General features: G+C 51.8%; 1 long non-coding RNA gene across 1 annotated transcript; it reads right to left on the bottom strand.

The window, feature by feature from the left end:
- Window positions 1-1966: 1966 nt before the first annotated feature.
- Window positions 1967-20009, bottom strand: LOC116664766. The gene is made up of 3 exons (XR_004321185.1): window positions 19620-20009; window positions 4304-4447; window positions 1967-2546 (listed from the first exon to the last, which is right to left on the bottom strand). It is a non-coding gene; the product is annotated as an uncharacterized LOC116664766 (long non-coding RNA).
- Between the last annotated feature and the right edge of the window lie 3316 nt (window positions 20010-23325).

Below are 23325 nucleotides of genomic sequence, written 5' to 3'. Positions count from 1 at the left end.
AGTAATAAAGCTGTTTCTTTTCTGAGCTCCAAGACCCTGTCTCTGAGTTTCAGTCCGGCTCATCAGGGACGGGGGCTGATCTTTTGTCAACAACTTCAGGCCTTAATACTTTCCTGTTTCCTGTTCTGAGTTTCTGAGTTTCTGACTCATGGTGATCTCATTTAATTACATATAACTTACATTAGATTGTTATGGTTTTCATGGCTTTGCATCAGCTAAATGTCTTACACCAGAAAAATACCCAAATGGAAAACAGAGCTGAGAGTATAAGTAGGCAGCTCAAAAAATTACGCATCACCAATACTATGTGATTTATTATAAAGAACAGTATGTTATTTAAATAATACTCAATCTTTTAGTTAAGAAAAGAATCAGCAAGTTGAAAAAATTGTAACACATTGGCAAAAAGGAACCCTGCCCAGTGCTGGGATGGTCACAAGTATCCTCATTCCCAGCTGATGGGAGTGGAAACCGCCTCAATACTCTTGAAGGTCCACCTGGCTCCTTTCTAACAAATGCTTGAACACATGTACATTCTACTTGTTCCTCCCACCCCCACACTGGGGACGAGTCCCCACGAAGCTCAGAAAAGCTTTCCATTCAGAAAAGAAGGCATATTTGAGAAGGTGGTGGTTGTGTCTGAGGACTCTGATACCAAGTCCGGCTAAGAAACTGACCCGGAAATACTGACGTCTTCAGGAAGCTATTTCTTGGGTTCCTTGTTTGTTTTCAGTTTTGCTGGAGGGGAAGAATGAACTTCACTTAGCAGGGTGGGATCTTTTATTTGGGAAGAGTCTTCAGCTGAGCCTTGAAAAGTAACATCTTGTTCTGAAGTGAAGTTAGTACCTAGGAGTTGGAACTATCTTACATCCTAATGCAAGATCATTTCTTTCTAAGATGCAGAGATCAAGGTTCTAACAGGATTTCGTTTTTCCACGCTGAGGGCTGGGGAGAGAACGGAAGAGGTGGAGACCTGCCAACCGAGACGCCTGTTTCATGAAGTCAGATCAAGCCCCTGAGATGTAAGATCGAGACAAGACTCGTCTCTATGTGGGGTCCCGTGTCTGAAGGCACACGGCCAGCGGACTCTGAAGTGGTGACAGGACCTAGTGTTTAGGAGAATTCCATCGGAGGGACGTCAAGTCTTCAAAATGTCTTGATGAGCCCAGCCTCAGTGGGCTGTGACATGAGGAGTCAAGGGAGGCCAGCGTCCACGGGGGACGGCAGATGGGCACAGCGCGGGGCAGCAGAAGCGCAGGAGGCAGGGTGCCGTGACACCACGTGCCCGGCCTTCCTGGGGCTTGTGTGACCCTGCTCTGTTCACTTCTGTTGCTGAATGCTCTGACACACTTGCTATACGTCCTTGAGAAAACCACCTGGATAGCCATCAACAGCAGAAAAACTCATTTCATTTACAGCATCAAACTCCAGTGCTCAGGGCTAGGATCCCAAGTGCTCAAACCTTCAATTCAAAAAAAATCCCATCACAAAGGCTCTGTGAGTTCCCCGCAGGGTGATTCTGTGACTAATTTCCTGGAGCAGGACACTGACCCCACAGGGAAGGGTCTGGGCGTGGCTATCCAGCTGTCCATTCGAACCGCTTCTGCTCCTGTGTCTTACCGTGGAGGAAAGCCCATAACCTTCAGGCAGAATGAGGGAAACGTCATCACCTGCCGGCCCACATCCACTGGACCGAAGATGGACGAGGTGAGATGTGCAGGCGCAGACATTCGCCCAACAGGATGGGGACGGAGGCACTAGCGGAGAAGGGACTCCCATCACACGACATCGCAACACCAGAGCACTCATCACAGCGCTGTTTTAAGAACAGAGAAAAGTGGAAGTAATGTTGTTATTAATCAGTAGGGAATTTGATGAGAGAACGATACATACAATGGAAGGTCATGAAGCCGTCACACCGCGTGTGAATTACAGGAAACTGAGGACCACGATGCGTCTCTACTGAAAGAACTGACAAGAGCTTACAGTAGTGACACTACTTCTGATTTGAAGTACATATTTATGCACATAGGGCTGTATATCCTAGAAAGTTATAAAGCGAGACATACAGGGTACTGATCTCTACATGTAGGATTACAGGTGACTTTTTATCTGAACTTTTAAAATATCTTCTGACATTCTTGCGGCGATCACGATTTAGAATCAGAAACAAAGGTGTTTGCAATTTTGAGAGCTACAGAAGCTGGAGACAGAGCTAACTTGTACGGGGCAGAAAGCTTCCTTATGTATGTAAAACAGACTAATTTAGCAACAATATTTGGCCCCACAACGACAAAAGCAGCCAAATGTTCCTCTGAGAAGTTTGGCTGGGAAGCAATGCTTCTTTCCTGATGACTGCCGCCTCCCCCAACCCTGTGATTTATTACAGTAATGAAGGCTTGTTGCAGAAAATTCCAACAAAGTGTGTTTTATCATCTTGCACAGGGTGATCCAAGCAAGGCAGTGCAGCTCCCCATCTGTCTGCTTCGGGTACTGGGACGTCCAGGGGGAGGGAGGGGGTTCTGATCCTGCTCGCCTGTGCAGCCCTGTTGATGGGTAGACAGTACAACGTGTGATGAATTATTCATGGAAGAAGCTGTGAGACCATAAATATTCAAAGGGATACATCTGGTTTCCCTGACTGCTCCATGTAGGGCAGAAGAAGTACATTTTTATGAAGTAGAACAACTTGTCAAACCCAAATCTCTTCCTGCCTGGGCCCAAGCTCCACAGGAGAAAAGGCTCTTCTGACACGTCACGGGAAGGCCCAGCTGAGACTCGCCGGTGCTGAGTGCGTGTGCAGGGCTTTGCCTGGATAAGAGGCTGCCGACCAACAACTCCAGCCCTGCTCCCCTCTGCAGATTCCAGGCCGTTCTCAGGGTCTGGGGTGGGGAGACACTCCCCACAACACTTTTATACACTGAAAAACGGCCTTAAGACATCAGTTGAAGCCATAGAAGGAGAAAAAGGAGAAGAAAGTGTCCCCAAAGGGATCTGCGGTCAGGGGGAGAGCATCTCGGTGTAGGATGGGGGCCTGGGGCCCCACCAGGACACTGACAAGGCTGCTTCCTCCACAGATTCCCACCCCAGAAAGAGAATGAAACCTGTCCTGACACCAACGCCCTCAGCCACCGGGCCTACCTCTGCTTTAACATCCACCTGCGCAAGAAGGGACCAGAAGGAACAGTCTGAAGGACCCAGCGCAGGGCAGGCGAGGCTGCTCCTCACTGCACGTGCGCCAGGGGGTCCTCCGATGGACGCTCTCCGACTAACTCCTCACCCGCCCTGCACCACACGCAGCCCTCCAGCCCAGCCCTGATGGACGGGATAGCTCCTAAACCGGCCCCTTTCCAAGGTGCTTCATAAAACCCCTAATTCCAAGAAATGTTAATAGCTCCCACATGAACATAAGCGTTCTGTATCTACAGACAAGAAAGTTCAGGAAAAATTGAGTAAAATGACCTTCTTAAGTTTCTGGGAACAAAACCTGTGGAAACACACACTGCGAATGTCTAAGATTCTGTAAGGGACTCTCCCCTAGGGCACTTCTGCAAGGTCTGGAGACAGTTTCTGTTGCTAAAACTGGGGGCCGGTGGGGGGAAGGGGTGCTCTGGCGACGTGGGGTGGGTTGAGTCTGGGGATGCTGGTAACAGCCCAGGACGTGCAGGACCACCCCACCCGAGGAACTGCTGGGGCTCACAGGTCAGTGGTGCTGTGGCTGGGAAACGCTGGCCTAAACGTACTGACACGTAAGCCCCCGCCCCGGCCCCGGCCCCACAGAGCCTCTCAGGCGACCAGCTCCTTCTATGATTCGGGGTGGGGGGGAACGCAAGGGGCTCCAGAGGGATGAGAACACAGCAGGCTGGGTGTGAGGCCCTGGGGTGGGGTCTGCACACCCAAGACCTGGGAGCCACCTGCTCAGAGAGGACCGGCAGCCCATGCAGGCTCCCCTCTGGGACCCTCCTCCACGCAGCCTCTCTCGTGACACGAATCTCAGCAGACTGTGATGTCCCTTAGCCAGGTGGCCTTGCCCCCCATCCTGCTAACGGCCCGCACGGACTTCATCTTCAAATATGTGAGTGAGGGCGTGAGACTTGAAGGATCTGGAAAAGGCATAGCAGCAAAGTCCACATATGGATAATAAATGTTAAAGCAGACGTAGCTGGTTGCGGAACACAAGACCTTATAAATCAATGACCCCCTCGCCAAAACCCAAGATCTCAACCTGGAGGTAACTGACGGCCTCTGAGGAGGTAGGAATTCTGTACACTGAAGAGATTAGAGAGTAAACTGAGATTCGTACCGGGCTCACAGGATGAGCGAGGATGCAGGCATTCCAGGGCGACAGGTGCCAGGACGACGGGTCTACGGTACGGACCAGCGGGAAGGCCTGCGCATCAGCCCACGGTGGGAATGATGCATTGTATGAAGGACCTGGGAGATGAAACTGGGGGGGAGACAGAGGACTCCTCAGTGCTGGTCGATAACAAATTATTTTTGGCCAAGTTTTTTTAAAACACTGGAGTACTCATGACTAAAGAATACAAGGCTGGACTGGCCCAGGGAGCACCGCTGAGCTGATGAGTATTAAGACCAGATCGTGGTGTTTTAGTTACTTCTGAAGACAGTTAACTACAGAAATATGAAGCTACGGTACAATTCTAAGAAGGTAACAGTCTTCCCTTACCAGTTAGTGGTTACTGAAGTTCTAGACTCAAACATTCAGTTGAGTTTGAAACTTTCATTTTAAACCTATTAATCTGTCTTCAATCGACTTACTTGAAATCAGAGACAAAACTTTAAATTTTAATTCATGTACAATCAAAGATCTTTGTCCTGTCATTGGGCAAAGTTTTCACTTATTTTTAAAGTCCAAGGGGAAGGCATGCAGATGAATATTGTAAGTTACCCAAAGAAATGAAAGTTCTGTTATAGGACAAACAGGCTTATTAAAGACAGCTACTGAACTGCCCCATTGATGAAGAAACTTATTAACAAATGACAACCAATGATAAAGTATTAATTTTGATCAGCTCACTAAGCCGCAAGAAAACCCCAGTTATGCTTAATCCTTTTCCTTCCAGCCCACCTGCCTACCTCCCCACCAACCGCTTTTTTTTTGTCTAGGAGAGCAAATCTCATCGTGTTCTGGAGAAAGCCCTGGGCAATCACCAATGAAAGGTCAGTGATGCAGATGTAGGTAATGAAGGCCCTTCACAGGAGATCTTGGTGGACAGATCATTGCCCAAGGGGAGCTCGAGGTCCCATCACTGCCGCCCTGTGACAACCAGCCCGGTCACGAGGAGAGCCCACCTCCCTCCAAGACCGAAGGTTGCAGCAACTGGAGACCATTACTCCACCTGCCACATCCACCTTCTGGCAAGGGGACCCTCCAGAGCCTGCTGCTTGTCACCAGGGCCATGAGCCAACAATGGCTTTACCATTTGCAAATGTTCACAACACAGAGTTCTGCAGGTGCCCGCCCGACGGCCTCAGTGCTGCCTCCTGGCCCACACGGCCTTTATCTGGCCCTCTGGGAGAGTTTGCCAGCCTTGCTCGAGAGGGCTCTCTTGGAGATTATTATACAAATGTGACATGAGATGGTTAAAGACCGATGCGGCAATTAAACCGTGACCCTGGGGTCATTTCACCTGCCGGAGGGAAACCGAGGACAGCAACAGAGAACCCTCAAACTAAACACAGACACCAAGGTCACGTGGGCTGGCGCCATGAGAACATGGACCAGGGCCAGTGGTGCGCCCACTAACACGTCAAGAGGTCGAGTGCCTGCTGGTTCACTGCTATGACTCAGTGCCTGGGGCAGTGCCCGGCACTCAGTAGAAGCCCAGGAAATATTTGTTAATGAATAAATGGTAGCCAGACTCCCGTTCCCCTCGGCAGCACCCTGCGGGAATTTTATGTTATGAGTGAGCACATGTAAATTAAAATGCGTAAGGACATGGAGCATTTAAGGTCAGCCCTTGAACTCAGATGTGCTCAAAACATCACTTTAATTACAGTTCAAGTCCTCTTTCCTCGGGTGGGTGGCGCCCTTCAACTGCCAAGCTACAGTGTGGTTCCAGAGTCTCGTCCAGCGCCGCAGGGAGGGGAGTGGGCCTGCTCGCCTGGCCTCAGCCAGGGTCCTTGCGGAGACGCGTGAGAGCCCGCATCCGGGGTATGCCACACCCTTCCCCTCCTGTGACACGCTCGGGACACGGAGACCCACATTCCTTTCCACCTAGATCTGTGGGTCTCAGCCAGAGGGACAAGTTCACGGCGCCTGGAGGACTTTCTAACAAGGACTGATGCCTGAGCTTGCCCCTCTGACTTCAAGTGCTCTTGGGTGTCGATTTCTCTTTATTGAGGTGGAATTCCCACAGTGTGCGATTAGCTACTTTGAAGTGAACAACTCAGCCACACCTAGTGCTGAATCACCCGCATCCAGTTCCAAAACAGCTGCATCTCCCCCGAACAAACCTTGGACCCATCACGTGGTTAATCCCCACTTCCTCTCCCCTCTCCCCTGGGCAACCAATCCACCTCCTGCTTCTGCACACCACGCCACACGGACCACGCAGCACGGGCCCTGCCGCCCGGGGCCTCTCACTTTCAGCACAAGTTCCTGGTCCACCCCTGCTGCTGCGGGCGTCCGTCCGTCCGTCCGTCCCTCCCTCACGTGGCTGAGTAATGCTCCAGCGTACGAGCACACCGCAGTTCATCCATCCGTCTGCCGACGGACGTTTGGGCTGCTTCCGTCCTTTGGCTGCTGCGCGCAGTGCTGCTGAGGCGTCCGTGAGCATCCGGCCACGAGCACTTGTCTGAGTCCCTGTCTTTGGTTCTTTCGGGCATGTGCCCAGGGTCGGAATCTCGGAGACCTGCAGTAACCTTGTGTTCAACTTCCTGAGGAGCAGCCAGGCTGTTTCCACTAGGAGGAACCGCTTCACGCGCCCACCAGCAAAGCAGGAGGCTTCCTGTCTGTCCACGTCCTCACCAGCACTTCCTCTGCTTTGCTGTTTCCTGTTCGTTCAATTTCTTGTTCCAGCCCTCCCAGCAGGGGAGAAGTGGCACCTCACCTGTCACTGGGGTTTTGATTTGCGTTTCTCTGATGCCTCAGGACGTGAAGCACCCTTTCACGTGCTTAGTGGCCATTTGTATGTTTTCTCTGGAGAAATGTCTCTTCACGTCCGTTGCCAGGTTTTGCCAGTTTTTAAACTGGGCTGTCTTTCTGTGGTGAGTTGCAAGAGTTCTTTATATTTTCTGCATAACAGACCCTTTCCAGACACATGATTTGCCAATATCCTCTCCCACTCTACAGGCTGTCCCTTCTCGATAATGGCCCTTGCTACCCAGAAGCCTCTAATGCTAATGACATCCTACGTGCCAGGTGTGCTTTCATCATTCGTGCTTTTGGTCTCGTATCTAAGAACCCGTCAACAAATCCAAGGTCCTAAGATTTACCCGTGTTTTATTCTGAGTTTCATGATTTTAAAGCTCTTGTATTCAGGTTTTCAGTCCACTTGGAGTTAATTTTTGTGTATTCTGTGAGGTATGGTCCACCTCACTTTTGCATGTGGATGTCGTATTGTCCCAGCAGCTTGGACAGACTTTCATATGACTCCTCCCAGGAGATTAGCCAGTTGAAAGAATCACTGACTGCTGACCAGCTGCGCGACCCAGCGACACCTGCTGCCTGTCCCCAGTCTGCGAGGCTCACTCCTCCCACTTCCAACCCCAGCTTCTTACAGTCTCCCCGACCACAGAAGAATTTTTCTAGTCTGGGGACGGGGGAGCTCTGGGCTAAGCATGAGACTGAGACAAGCTGTCCACACACACTGCCTGTGGAATTCAGGCCCTTGGGGACAAGCCTGGGAGATTTAGGGCTCTGTCTGCTTTCAGTCTAAACACATCGTTCTCGAGACTCCTGCTGGTTCTGAGGCTGTCATTCGCTGAACAGCTTCTTTGCTGGACCCGTAGGCCACGGTACCCGACTCCGGCCACCGCCCGGCACCAGCGCCCGGCTCTCTGCTCACAGTGCATGAGATGCCTTCCTTCAGTTTCCTACGAATGAGCTCCCCTTGCTGCAGGGGCTCCAAGCCCCTGGTCCGAATTAGCAGAGAATCGACTTACAGAAGATTGTTTGACAGTAACATTACGGTTTACACTTTCAAAATACACGACAGTTCCCGTCCACGTTCTCATTTCCGGAGAACTCACGAGGCAGGTCTGGCAGACGCTGGTTCCACCCTGCGTGAAGGAAAAGTGATTCTGACGTGAGTTTGGCCTGTGCTCCAGCCTTGCGCTCCTCCTGCTGTGTGACTGGGAGCACGCCAGGCAAGCCTGGGAAAGAGCTTCGGACCCAAAGGCCCCATTAATCCAAGTACTGACTGGTCCTGGAGGAGGGCGAGCAGCTGGGATGTGAGATCAGGCTGAAAGAGGAGGAGCACGGCTCTGAGCAAAGAAGGCTCCGCCCTGCAAAAGCCGCAAGGGGAGGGGCCGGGTGGGCAGCACCTGGTACCTGGGGTTACCTTCGACTGTGCCCTCTGTTAATGGAGCCACTACCTTATTTCCCTTTGCGGACAAAGACTCAAGTCTAGAAACTTCTATGTGTTTTGCAGCTCTGAGAGTCCACCACTGACTGCCTTGTCACTAATCATGCACGACCCGATGCTCAGATAACTAAACTCAAGCACTGCCCAATCCAGTCTGCCCGGCGTGTACACTGCTGCGGTAACCAGAGTTCTACACTCGCGTTCCAAGCTCTTACCCCAGTGCTGTGTTCAGCAAGGAGCTGCAAACCGCGTTGATAATTATTCCGCCTTCGGTCTGCCTTCTCTTTGGGCTCGCTGACCCCGTGAAACCAGTCTATTTTTGCCTTCCCCCAAAGAATAAAGGGCCCTCTCACCACTGGAAGGTAAGCTGACAGTTCAGTCAGATTTCTGGGAGCTGCTTCTCAATCCTGAGGGAGCAATTAAAACTCCAGAGGGGCAGCCACCAGTGCTGGAGAGGCTCCCCCAGGAGAGAGTGCCGCTCCCTGGCAGGCTGAGGGTGGGGGGACGCAGGCCCCGGGGCCTGCTCACGTGGCCCCGGCAGGCTCAGTTTGGCAGACCCGACCCAGAGTTCTCTACCTTCACACGCATGGTCGCTTTGTGAAAATGCTTCCAACTTTGGGGCATGGGAGCTGTCCTGGTCCCCGAGGGCCCGTGGCCTTCAGTATGGTCTGCGCTGCTGGGCAGGCACCGGGCCGCCCTTCCAAGTGCGGGGGGCGCGCGGGGCAGGCAGCAGCGATGGCCAGGGGCAGGTGTGCGCGGCACAGCTGGGTCAGGCGGGGTGGCACACGGGGGCTCAGGTTCCCAGTGCAGGGGGACTGCCAGGCCGAGGCTGCAGAAGCGGGGCAGCCCTGCCGGGGGTCCTCAGCCCGCCCGCCCGCTGACCGACCTCTCAGAGCAGCCGCGGGGCGTCCTGGTCCCGCCGCGGGCCTGCAGCACCCTCTGCTGAGAGACTGAGCGCTGTGCTCGCGCTGCGGGGAGGCGCCTGACGGCGAGCACGGTTACCACAGAGCAGGACCAGGGCGCCGGGGGCGGGGAGCGAGCAGCAGATGCACCGCGGACAGAGGAGGCTCCTGCACACGTGAGCACCAGCCTTGGAGTCAGGGATGTTTTTATTTGCTTGTCTGTGAATTTCCCTCAACCTCTGCCAGTTTTCCATCGATTCACGGAGTCTTTCTCTGTCCCGGCTTGTGCTCCATCACAGCACAGAGGAGAGTCCTCAGGCCAGCCTTTTGGGATTAACCAATATCAGACTGACCGTTGCTCAGGACGTTCCAAGTCTGAGCCATGTTCTCAGGGCTCAGCAGAGAGATGTTTTGTCTGAGTCCAACCACGACGTGACGCTGAACGTCAGCCCTGCCAGGGGGATGAGGGAGAGGAGCGTGGCTCCTGGCCCAGCGTCTGTGCAGTCTGCACGCACCTGCCAAGGTTCCAGGAGCCGGGCCTGGGCAGACAGCAGCCCTGCTGGGCCTTTGTCTGGGGTGCGGTGTGGCAGCGGCTGCAAACCCCCCAAGCGCAATTCAGCAGCCACCTGTTTCTCTGGGTCATTGCTGCTTCGTTTTCTGCCCTTTCCTTTGTTCAGAAGCATCTGTCCCTCGCAAACGCCATCTTACTGGCTTGTACTGAGCCCGTGGCATTTGGAATTGCAGCAGCGTCTCAACATCAGACACAGATGTGAACACATTTCTGAATTAACCCTTCAGCGAGCTTCGCGGGCTTCAAAGTCGAGGGGCAACGCCTCTTAAAGAGAAACATCCTCATGACAATCTCCCTGTCCAGAAGTAAAGGTGACATAGGACGTGAGCAGTGATTTACAGACGCTGAAGCGGACAGAGACACCTCTCCTGCTAATAAAATCGAGCTAACTTGGAAAATGAACACACACGTAAGGGTTAATCACAGTCTTAGCGGTCGTCAACGCCTCTACCCAGCCCACTACAAAAAATGGTCAGTTTATACTGACGCACACTCAAACTGTTTTTCTTTCTATGATACACTGTGGTGTTCTTTGCACATCAGCGTATAAAGAATTCCACCTTTGTGTGAGTGCGTGTGCAACGTGGGCACACCCTGCACTACAACGTTCTTCGTTCTGTTGATGGGCACTCACACAATAAACCATCCATGATTCCTGGAAGTAGAAATCTCTGGTCGCTGAGTATGAGTGAGAATCAGTAAGGATGACAAGCTCGCCCTCCGGAGCGCTGCGTCGATTTACAATCCCACGACGGCAGAAGGCGGAGCAGTCATCATGCTTTCAAATCTGTGCCAATATCAGGGGCGAAAAATGAAATCACAACACAGTTCCCTTTGCATTTCTCGTCAGGAGTAAAATTGAGTGTCTTTTCCTGTTTCATGTGCCTCTTTTTTTCCCTCAAGCTCTTCTCGCTTTTGAGTCCTGGGTCTTCATTTTTATCAATTTGTGGACACTCTTCATTTAGTATGAAAATTAACCCCTGGTCTGGGATATTACTCGGAAGTGTCTTTCCCCACTTTATTTGCCTTTCGACTGTAAACAGGGAACAAATTTCGGCATGGCAAGAGCACCATGAGTAGTCAGATTTCTTCACCTTTAATTTTACGGCTTCTGGGTTTCATGTTCTCAGGCCTTTCAGCTCCAGGCTAGGAAAGCTCTCCCAGAGATTCTTCTGGTAGTTGAAGGTTTTATTTTTGCCTCTAGATTTTTAATCCATTTGGAATTTATCCCGGAGTCAATTGTCTTACACCTGCTTACCCATTTTTCCACTGTGGTTGCTTTAAAACATGTCCATAAATTCTCCGACCCTCCTCCCTTCAAAAGGTGGAGGCTAACTCCTCTCACCTTGGGTACAGGTCAGACTTAGTGACTCACTGCCAGTTAAGAGAACGTGGCAGAAGTGAGGGTGTGTGGCTTCTGAGACCAGGTCATAAAGGAGACGGCAGCTTCTGCCTGGCTCGCTCTCGGGTCACGGTTCAGGGGACAACAGCCACCATGCTGTGAAGACACCCGAGCAGCCATGTGGAGAAGTCCCACGGGAGGAGCTGAGGCCGCCAGCCCACAGCCAGCCATCAACCCGCACACGTGTGAGCGAGCAGCGGAAGCAGACACTCCAGCCCCAGGCTCCAGCTGAAGCCCCCCGAGCCAAGAGCGGGACTGAGCCCTGGAGAGACCCCAAGCCAGAGCCACTCAGCTAAGCCCCTGGTGAATTCTTGCCCCACAGAAACTGTGGGAGGTGATACATGTTCAGCGAGGTGTGAAGACACAGGCTGCGGGGACGAGCTCTTCTGCAGCAGGAGGTAACTCACACGTCTGACAAATCGTTTCCTGAACAATCTACTTCCCTGCTAATTGTACTAAGTTCCTGCACGTATGTGGACCTATTTCTGGATTATCTCTTACGTTCTATTGATCTATTCCACTGGGGGGGGGGTGCTGATTTAATCATAAAGCCTTTCAGTTTTAACGTCTGGTATAGGACAAATCCTGCCTACCATCCTTTGTTAATCCAACCTCAAAATTATATTATTATGATTACTGGAATTGACTTTATAAATTAAGTTAGGGAGAAATGACACCTTATGATGTTGTTGTAAACCAGGTCCCCCAAGAAACACGCTAAGATGAAGATGTGCATGCAGAAAAACTTCTAGGGTGTGCTCCTCAGGCCAACACCTTTGAGAGGGTGAGGGACTCTCCCAGATCCATGGAACAGAACAGAACTGGACAGAGAGAGGAGCTGAACGGCGGCAGAGACCTCAGCCGACCCATGGGGGCTCTGAGCTCGGGCTGGCCCTCCACGGACGTGCACAACCGCGGCACGTGGGGCACGGCCCTTGTACCCTGCACTGGCCAGTCACTGTTGACAGCTGTCCTCAGGGAGAAGGGCTACTCCTGGGCAGGGCAGCGCCCTCGGGACAACTTGAGGACAGAAGCTCCAGGCAACACTCCCAGCAGCTCAGGAAACCAGCGCCTCAGTCCTGACGGGGAGATCTGGGCGGTACGCACACGGGCCAGGCGTAGAGTCTTCCTACCCAAGACCACGGGACAACTGCCCTTTCGGTGAAGTGTCCTCTGTAGCCCTCAGGGGTATTTTAACGCATCCCTGGTACAGACCTTGTCAATTACTTGTTACATTTATTTCTCATAATCTCAAGTTTTGTGTTGTCAGTGTAAACAGGATCATTTCTCCCAATTAGTTATTTATCGTGTTTGGAATGTGAAAACTATGATCGCTGCACTACAGGTTTGTGCCCCGACGCCTTACTAAATTCTCTCGTTCGGTTTCGGGTTTGGGTCCTTGGTTACACACACATGACCTACAAAAACCCAACTTTATATGGGTTTTGGGGTTGAGATAGATATATTTTGTCATGTTAAAGAAATATCCTTGGTGACTTTTTAGAAAATGAATCCACATCTGTGCTTTACTGCTTCCTCAGCTTTATCCTAAATCTTGTCAAAGATGACAAATCATGAACTTTTTTTTTAAAATTCAGGACTTCTGATTAACTGCACCAGTGATCACCTTGAAATAATACAACACAGGAGATGAAGGGAGTTGAAAACTAGGTTCTCGCCCTGGTTCTGCCCTTGATGGGCCAATGGTGGCCACTCACGCCCCCTTTGGCGGCTTGGGTCTGCCAGCGTGAACCAAGGGGAGAGATGGTGGTGGAGGCAGGTAAGATTTGGTTGAGAGACAGGAACCCCCAGCCGTGCGAAAAGGGTACAGACGCGGGGCAGCCAAGGGAATGGGTTATGTCCGCTGACTCGCGGAATCCTAATTTACCATTTCTTTAACCCTCAATTAGTGAGAAACACCAGATTATAATTATACTCTCAGGGTGTGAAGCACTCCCAACAGGAAGCAAAGATGATCAGTGATGCTTGGAAGTCCCCAGGCTGTAGCTCACCCTAGACCCTGCCTTGCGCCCAAGGGCAAACTGTCCCTCCCCACCCCCCGTTCCCCGAGAAGCACTGCAGACTACAGTAAAATTGGGGGAATTAAAACAACAGCCAACGGGGTTTGTCTCTCTTGTAATCTATAATGGAAAAGAATCTGAAAAAGAATATATGTGACTGAATCACTTTGCTGGACACCTGAAACTAACACAACATTGCAAATCAACTAAACCTCAATTTAAAAAAAGCAAAAGCAGGATCTGCTTCACCTCCGTGCTCTGGTTCCTGTAAGGAAGAGAGAATTGGACACTGAAAATACCAGAGACACGTGTTCCCACTGCGTGGCTGCTCTGACTGAAGGGTCCCCAAGCGTTTCCCTGGAAGCCACACTGAGGGGCACAGACCTCCTGAATGAGCTTTTCCACTGGTGTCCGCTTCCCTCTCCCTTCTTAGAGCTTAGAACATCCACACAGACACTTCCATGAATCTTCCCGGGGCACTGCTTTGTGGAATGCGGCCTCTTCACATTTCTCTTCCTAATACTTAGGAATAACTGTTGCGTACAATGTGCAGACTGGTGTCTCCTTCCCTGCGGCGGGGGGTGCACACATGTGCACACGCGCACCTGCTCAGACACACCCGTGCGCACACTTTACCAGAGGCGCAACGACAGTACGCATGTGAGAGAACACAGCCTGTGAATTTCGCTGGTATTGTAAATTTCACAGACATGAAAAGTTGGGCTCTTTTGGGGGCTGTGCTAGTTGAGAACATAAGAAAGCTACAGAGAGCATTTTAACATGAGCTCTTACAGATTACTTCTTGAAAGAAACCTTTGGACACTCAGAACTTCCGGTTAAACTCAGCCTGCCGCCTCTGCCCCCTCGGGGCTCTCCCCTGACAGGGGGCTGGTGACTCCGCCGGGCCTTTCCACACCGGGTTCTGTCTGGCCCCTCCGAGTCCAGGGCTCACGCCCTCAGGCCCTGGACACCCCTGTGGTTGGAGCAGCCCAGGGAAACCCCTGTCGACCAGCCCAGCAGAGCAGCCCTCGGCTCCAAGCATCTAAATCATCTGACCCTCTTCCCAGAAGGAAAACCTCCTTCCATTACAGAAATCCGGAAGAAATTCTGAAAGACCTCTCAGAACTGCACACATTCCTCCTGGTTTCACCAAATACTGTCCACTGTGTGCTCTGAACGCCTCCCTGCATCCCACGAGCACGCAGTGAACACCGAGCGAGAGGACAGCCGGTCACCTCTGTCCCAGGATGTGGCGCTGAGTCTGGCCCCCAGAAGCCTGTCCTCCGGGGAGAGCAGGTCAGGGGGCCGCACGTGCCGGCTGGGCTGAGACCCCAGAAGGGGCAGGCCTTCCAAACCACCTTCCTGAATAAATGATGGATTGAGCAGACGGTGCCAGCACTGTGCTGAACATTTTCCATAAATTACCTCATTTCATTCCTTTCAAGACATTTGAGAAACAGGCAGATTTACCCCCATTTTACTGCTTGGACTCAGGCACACCAGTGATACCGGCGTCTCAGACTGTGACAGACACGAAAGCCGAGCGCTTCGGGGAGCATCGCGGCAGGTGCGCAGTGCAGGGAGCCTGCAGGGGTGGTCCCAGCAGAGGCAGAGGGGCCCCCACCCGCAGAGTGGCTCAGATGTGGAGCTTGCTGCCGCCACACCCCCAGCAAGAGAGGAAGAAAAGTCCATTACTTGCATGAATGAGGCCTCCTTCGGAAGGGTCCAGGTGCCTGAGGGGGCCAGGAAGGAGACCGGCCTTGGTTCTGCTTTTTTTTTTTTTTTTACTGTATGTTAATTTATTTTTTTATCTTACTGGAGTAAGAACACTTAACACGAGATCTACTCTTAAGAGGTTTTAAGTGACAGGCAGTCCTGTTGTCGGCACCACGCTGTCCAGTCTCTATAGCTGAGGCCTCCTGCTCGACTGAAACACTGTACCCGCCACAGAGCAAACCCTCCCCTCTACCCCGGCCCCTGAAAAACCACCACCCCACTCTGACTTGGTGAGTTCGGCTATTTTAGGTACCTCTTATAAGAGGAATCACGGAGCACCCGTCTCTCTGTGACTGGGCTATTTCACTTAGCATAATGTCCTCAGGGTTCAAGCACGTTCTTGCAAATAGCAGGACCTCCTTCTCTCTTTGAAACCTATTTTTCCAGTTTTATTGAGATATGTACATATATATAATAATTGACATACAAAGTTGCATTAGTTTCAAGTGAACATAATGGTTGGATATTTATATATATTGCAAAATGATCACCACAATCAGATAGATTAACTTCCATCACCCCAAAGAGGTAAAACATTTCTTCTTGTGATGAGAGCTTTCAAGATCTACTCTCTTAACGCTCAAATGTTCAACACGGTTGTTTAACTACAGTCACCACGCTATGCATCACATCCCAGGGCTTACATATCCTGTAACTGGGAGTTTGCACCCGTTGGCCCCCTTCACTCATGTCTCCCACGCACTCCCCCCAACTCTGGCAATTACCAATCTGTCCTCTGTGCCTATGGATCCAGGTTTTTTCAGACTCCACATATTGAGGGAGATCACACAATGTTATAGTACTCATCTTCCTCCGTCTCACTTCTTCACCTAGCATAACGCCCTCAAGGTCCATTTATGATGTCACAAACGGCAGGATTTCCTTTTTTAATGTCTGAATAATATTCCATTGTACAATGTACATTCCATGTTTTTCATCCCTCTCCCCACCGTCCCCCTTTGGTAACCATAGATTGTTTTCTACGTTGGTGAGTCTTTTTCTGTTTTGCAAGTAAGTTCATATCCCACACTTTTAAAATCCATGATCCATCAATGGGCATTTGGGTCTTTCTACCTTTTGGCTCCTGAGACGAGTGCTGCCATGAGCATGGGTGTACAAACACCGCTTTGATCTCCTGATTTTGATTCTTCTGGATAAATGCCCAGAAGTGGCACTTCATTTTCAGTTTCGGGAGGACCCTCCATGCTGTTTTCCAGAGCAGCTGCCCCACTTTACGCCCGCACGGACAGCGTACAAGGATTCAGTTTCTCCACATCCTCGCCGACACTTGCTGTCTCCTGCTTTCTTGATAGCAGGCATTCTGACAGGTGTGAGGTGCCACCTCCCTGTGGTTCTAACTTGTATTTCTCTGACGATGAGGGACACTCAGCACTATTTCATACACCAGTTGGCCTTCTGTGTGTCTTCTTTGGAGAAATATCTATTCAAGTCCTTTCCCCCTTTAAAAAATCAGGTTATTAGTTTTTTTGCTATTGAGTCCGAGAAGGTCCTTATATGTTTGGGACATTAACCCCTTAACAGGTATATGGTTTGCAAATATCTCCCCCATTCAGTAGGCTGCCTTTTCTTTCTGTTGATTATTTCCTTTGCCTTTTGGTGGCAGTCGGTCTTCAGTGTTTCGCTGGTTCTCTGTAAAACTATTTGCACCAAACTACATTCCCACCAGCAGTGTAGGATGGTTCCCTTTTCTCCACACCCTCTCCAGCATTTATCCTTTGTGGACTTTTGAATGATGGCCATTCTGAATACTACTCTTCCATTAAAAACAAAACAAAATAATGCCATTTGCAGCAACATGGATGGACCTAGAGATAGATCATAATTCTAAGTGAAGTAAGCCAGAAAGAGAAAGAAAAATACCATATGATATTACTCATATGTGGAATCTAAAAAAAGGGGGGGGACACTATGAACTCACTTACAAAACAGAAACAGACTCCCAGACTTAGTAAACAATCTTAAGTTACCGGGGACAGGGGGTGGGAAGAGATAAACTTGGGAGTTTGAGATTTACAAACGCTAGCCACTATATATAAAAATAGATTTTAAAAAGTTTCTTTTGTATAGCACAGGGAACTATGTTCAATATCTTATAATGACCTTGAACAGAAAAAAAAAGAAAACAAGTATATGTATGTACATGCATGACTGGACATTGTGCTGTACACCAGAGATTGACACGTTGTAATTGACTGTACTTCAATTAAATAAATAAAAATAAAAATAAAAAAACATTTGCAAACCCTCCCCTTCCTTCCCCTTCTCCCCTGCCCTGCTGTGGGTGCGGGGAGAAGTGAGGTAAGGCGCCTCCCTCGGCAGACAAGCTCCTGGTGCCTGACCAGGACCGGCTGCCACTACTTAAATGCTGCAGTGTGATGTCGTTTCTGTGAACACACACGCCCAGTGGCAGCCAACGCCTTTTCTTTAGAACTGACATTCTCGCACGTCTGCTCGAATGGACTCCATCACTGCTCAGGTTTTGAAGAGGTGAGCGGTAAGTGAGCCCTGGGCTCACGTGCACAGAGGAGGCTGAGCACGGCACGCCTGCACTCGGAAGCGTGAGGAAGGCCCAGTGGGCACTGACTGTCCCACTGGTGGCCTTCTGTCTCATCTGTGCTGTATGCCTTCTGAGCAGAGCGACTCTCACTTCTTGTCTAAACCAGGACACTTTTAAGACTGAAAGGAGCATGCCTAAGAATTATGCTGGGACAGCACGTGAGAACGAGGGCTGTCAAGACCCAGACTCCAGAGCAACTCCAGGACGTCCTATAGAACAGTGTGCAGAATTAACCTTTACCTGGAAAGTGAAAACCAGTCCACCAGCAATGGCCTCCCCACCTTCCCTGTGCTCCCTGAAAAAGCTGTGCCGGGCAGGGCTCTGCTGGGCCCCAGGTTAGGTGCAGGTGCCAGTGGAGGGGCACTGCTCCAGTTGGTGACTTCTGTGTAGGGCAAACGTGGAAACGTGGCCCTGTCAGTGGGGGGACATCAGGGTGCTAGGCAGAGTGTGCTGGGGGTACCTGGCTTACAGGCTTAAGGGACCCAGGAGCCTGGAGTCCAGGCCCACAGAGGACCAAGTGCCCAGGCCGGGAGCAGCACCCAGTGTCTGGTCTAGTGGGGCGCCTCCTGCTGGGGGAGTGAGAGAAGTTTCCCCCTACTCTCAGGGGAGGGGGGGGGTCCCACATGACCCAGAACAAGCTCTCAGGGTCCCTGTCAGATTCTCTGCATTTCAGAACAAGTTTACAGTAAGAAATGCAAGACAGAAGGTGAAGCGGGCAAAGAGGAAGAGAGAGGAAGGGGTGGGGAAGCGGTCCAGAGCTGGTGAGGACTGGGCTGGGCAGAAGTCAGCCTGCTTTAGCGACAAACAGTGCGACCGGGCACATCAGGCATGAAGACACTTATTGGAAGGGCCTAGAGGGGCTGCAGAACTGAGAGCCCCTCTGGAGAACCAGGCGAGCAGGCGGAAGGCCGCAGGGCGCTCGAAGGTTCCCAGCGCTGGGCGCAGGTCAGCTCCGGCTGTTTCCTCAGTCTGCTCTCACTGCGCTCCAAGCTGCAGGACAAGCATCCTGTTGACCCGCTGGGCCACACGCCCACTCCTGGCCGCTGGGTAAGAGGATTTGATGGCAGCTCGGCCTGAGGCACCCACCGAGACAAAGACGCTGCTTCAAAGAACACCTGGTGCTCCATCCAACAGAAGCGAGAAGGCGTGCTAAGTGGCCCCACAAGTCGCATCCATTCCTACCAGCGTTTCTTTCTTTGGGAGCAGTGACTCCTGCGCGCGAGGGGTCCCGCAGGGGGGGGGGGGGCGGCTGACCTGGAGCAGCTGGTTGCAGAGGAAGCTGCAGAGGACGAGGAAAGTGGAGGAGTCTGGGCGGGGAGCAGAGGACGGGTGGTCGCAGCCCCGGCTCCCCGCAGGGTCAGTGCGGTTGGCCGCGCCCCCTTCTCAGAACTTAGAGCTTTGTCCTCCGTGGGCTGCTGCCACTCTGATCCGGATACCTCTCCCACCTTCCGACCTCTTCTTGCTCCTGCAGGCCCTTCCTCCTTGCCCTGCCCTTGACCTTCGCTGTTCCCGAGTCCCACCCCCAACAGTGCCTTTTTCCTTCTCACCCTACACTACCTCCCCGGGGCTGGGGGCTCTCTGGAAGCTTCCGTCATCGCCTCCCGGCAGAGACCCAGCATCAGCGTCCAGCCCATGTACCCTGCAGAGCTCGGACCCGCCCAGGCCCCCGACGTCCCGGGGCCGGCGCCGCACGCAGCACGTGCCCGGGAGCTCCCACGCCCTGTTCCAGCGTCTTCTCCCCCCGACACGCGACACGCGGACGCTTCCCTGCTCCAAGTCCCAACCCCTGGGGCCTCCCCTCGGGCTCACCACCGACTCACCGACTGGCCCTCCTTCGTCCGCCTCTCTGTACTCGCGGCTCTGGCCACCCACACGGCCGTCCCGGGCGGCGGTGGGCTCTGCCCCTGGCCCGGCCGTGCCCACGCCGGGGCTCGGGGGTCCTGCGCCCGCTCCGCGCGCAGCCCTTCGACGCGAGCCGGGAGGCGCTAAGGCCCCACTCGCTGGTGGCCTTCCACCTGCGCACCTTGAAGGGGTCGGTGAGTCAGGCCGCGAGCCAAGCACGGAGCCCCCCGGGTTTGTCCCCCAGAGGGCTTCCTCCCGAGACAGCCAGGGAGACAGAGGACAAATCTCTAACCTGCCTCCTGAAGGCAGGCGAGGGGCTGGGGTGCTGGGGGACAAAGGAGCGGGTCGAGCTGAGACCGGCAGGTGGTGGGTGGCGGGGTTGGGGTGGGGGACTGGAAATGGGAAAAAGCCAAGGGCGTCGTGGTTCTGCGCAGGCGCATCCGAGCCGCAGGCGGCTCCGCGGAGGCGGGAAGCACGTGAGGCGGGGAGGTCCCGTCCGCAGACGTCACAGCCCCGCCCCGCATGCCCAGCTCGGGGTGGGGCGGTCCCAGCAAGTCTTAGCGAGTTGGAGCTCCAGCTGGACCGAGCTGACTCCCAGTTCCTGTAAAAACCCTCATATAAACATCTTCCTGCTTAGGCTACGTAAGGCTAGGAGGACACGAAAACTTTTGTAAAAACAATTAAAGTGAGCTTGCTCCATGAGCGCGGGGCAAGGCTCAGTGTCTGTTAAGCAAGTTACGGTTGAACGGGTCCAAGTGATGGCTGCCCTGGCTTTCAGAGGCCAAGGTCCTGACTGGCCGAGCTCCTGGTGCCTCCTCCAAAGCGCCCTTTCTTTTCTCTTGACCGGTCTTCACAGCCTTTCTGCTTGTGCGGACAATCCGCGGTCCTCTGTGTGTAAAGCTCAGCTCCTGGGAACTCGGCTCAGACGGAGGTAGTCCCCCCAGGACGGGCTTCTGTCCGCCAGCATGCGCACACTCAGGCAGTGGCCACACGCCGGCCATGCGCACGCGCGCTCGGGCACACAGGGCGTCCTCTCGGCCTGACCAGGGGCACTTCACAGAGTCCCTGCCCTAATGTTGCGATTGCTCTTTATTTGTCCGGGTCCCCACCTGGAGGCATAGGCGGTGTCTCATTCATCTTTAATGCTCAGGGCCAGCACAGGGCCTGACATAAAGGGCTCAATCGATGTTAATTAAACGAACCCTGGCTGAACAACGGCTGTTTAAAAGAGACCAGCTCAGAAGCATGCCCTCCCCTGGGGTCTGATAGCCCAGGAAATGACCGTGTAAATTGAAAGTTAACTGGAAACAGGAAAAAGGGTTGGCCCACGTAGCATCCATCCCTGTATGGCAGTCTGTCTCATAAGGAGATACGGCCCTACGTGTCCCCTCAAGGGGCCAGTGGGGCAGGGACAGAAGCTGAGAGAAGGCTTCAGTGCAGGGACCCGAGAACTTCCTGACCCCCTCCTTAGCCGCGCACAAAGCTCTTCCATCATTGTCAATCAGCTCTTGCCTTTGTTCAGTTAGGATTCAGTGATTAGGAAAGGGCACACATGGCCAGGCAGAGGGACACAGTGTCCGCTGAGGCGCACGTCACCTTAAACTCCCAGTAACGGCCAGCAGCAGCGATGCTGGACAGCACAGGGGACAGCGGGCTTGGGAGGCACAACCGTGGTCAAAAGATGGCCAGGAGGGTCTGTGGAGTCGCGCAGACACCGAGGAAGACGAGCACACTGACTCCTGTGCAGGATCCCCCACACCCCCTGCGCTGGGACGGCCTGGGGCACCACAGCCGCGGTGCTTCTCTGGTGTCTTTCAGTTCCCCAAAGAGCTTAGAAAGAAAACCAAAACCTATGATTTTCTAAAGACTGAAGCTATTACTTTAAAGGGTTTACATTTTAGCAACCAGCCTCAAGTTCTGTTTCCCAGGAAATACCTTAGGCCTCACACAAAAACAGGTTATTAAGGAATGAAGCTGCCATGCTGACCCCGCCTGCCAGCCGGGGATGGGACGGGGACCCTGGACATCCTGATCGGTGGATGCCTCCAAGAAACACCCGGCCCCGATAATTTAATAGAAAAATTATGTCAAGTCTTTGAAGATTAGAGAACTCTTTTGCCTTTGAAATTGTTTCAGATGATAGAAAGAGACGAGAAATGTCTTAATTCATTTTTTGAAGCTTTATATTACTGCCAAAACAAGACAGAGTGGTTTGTTTTTTTTTTTTAAGAAATACTATTTGATTAATCTCACCTGGTAATGAGGACTCAGAAATCCTGAATAGGAAATGAGGAAGTGGAATCTGGTGCTACATTAAAAAAATAACAACCATGACAAAGTGGGATTAATCTAAGAAGAGAAGGATCATTTGATAATAAGAAATACTTTACTATAATTTCTAAAATGGATAGGTGAAACCTACTGCAAACATGTCATTTCACTTAGGTGTGGGCCTAGCACACAATAAAATCCATGCTTTGCTTTTCCATGCATGATTATGTAATAACAAGTATTTCCCTGCCATCCTTGTAATCATCACTGTGACTTGTTTCCTTGGTCTGAAGTTTCTGGAGAGGGACTACTATGTCAAATTATTTGGATGTGTTATATTATATAAAAAATTGACCCCCCCAATTGTGTTAGTATGTAGGCTAACACATAAGTGCCAATTTCACCATAATCTCACCAAATTTTGGTAGTTTTTAAAAATTTATACAATCTAAGAAGTATAAAACTATTTTATGATTAAATTATGGTTTCCAATATTTTACACAATATGACTTACTGACACAATCTGAATTACCAGAGATTTTGATAATCTTTCTTGTATTAATTCACAATTTGTCTAAGATAACCCAGAATTTGCTCCCTTTAGCCCTACCCAAACTTAGTCCCTCCAACCGGACACCTAGAGCACAATTTCCTTCTGTGTGGTTTCTGTTGGGAAGCCTGGCTTGGAATCAAGCCTACGGCACCAGTTCTTTGCCTCACCTGTGACAGCCACCACTCTCGTCTGTCGCTCATTCTGGAATCTCTTGTCTTTTGGGGGCTCTTTTACTGGGCTCATCTCTCTAACCTGTTCCTCACTCGCACCCCTCGGGGCTCCCAGGATCACAGCACCTTAGAGCTCTGCCGTCCAGACCCCCACCCAGAGCAGCCACCCTGCAGCCATACCTGTGCCCTGGGCCTGGCTGGATGACATCTGTCAGCATGTGTCACCACAGCCCTCACCTCTCAGCAGAGGCAGATGGACACCTTATTGACACAGCACCGCAGGAAACCCATAGACCAACTGAACTAGCCATGTCTACATCACAGAGGAGCCATGTGTCCCAGCCAGTCGCATCACTCAGAGGCTTTGCTTTCCGAATGTAGAACAAAGACACTTTGTGGTCTTTGGGTTTTGAGTAACCTTCCCCATTCTGGGCCCTGGAACCACATTCCCAGGAGCCCACCCAGACTGCTGTGCCCAGACCCCAGCTTGGCAGTCAGTTCTGCTTCTCAGTGCTAAATCTTTGCGCTCCAGCAGTCTTTCTTCTTCTGTTATACTGGTCTAGCGAGTGTTCTCACAATCCATGTCCTATTAATTAAACCAAATAAGGATAAAAATAAAATGTGTAGCCAAGTGCAAGCAAGTATTCACAGTGTGGTAAATGCTCTCAGTGAAGCCGTTGTGAACTGGCC

The sequence above is a fragment of the Camelus ferus genome, chromosome 7, assembly GCF_009834535.1.
Source record: "Camelus ferus isolate YT-003-E chromosome 7, BCGSAC_Cfer_1.0, whole genome shotgun sequence".
NCBI lineage: Eukaryota > Metazoa > Chordata > Mammalia > Artiodactyla > Camelidae > Camelus > Camelus ferus.
The sequence above is the reverse complement of the archived record's forward strand: the minus strand, read 5'-3'. Positions and strand labels throughout refer to the sequence as shown.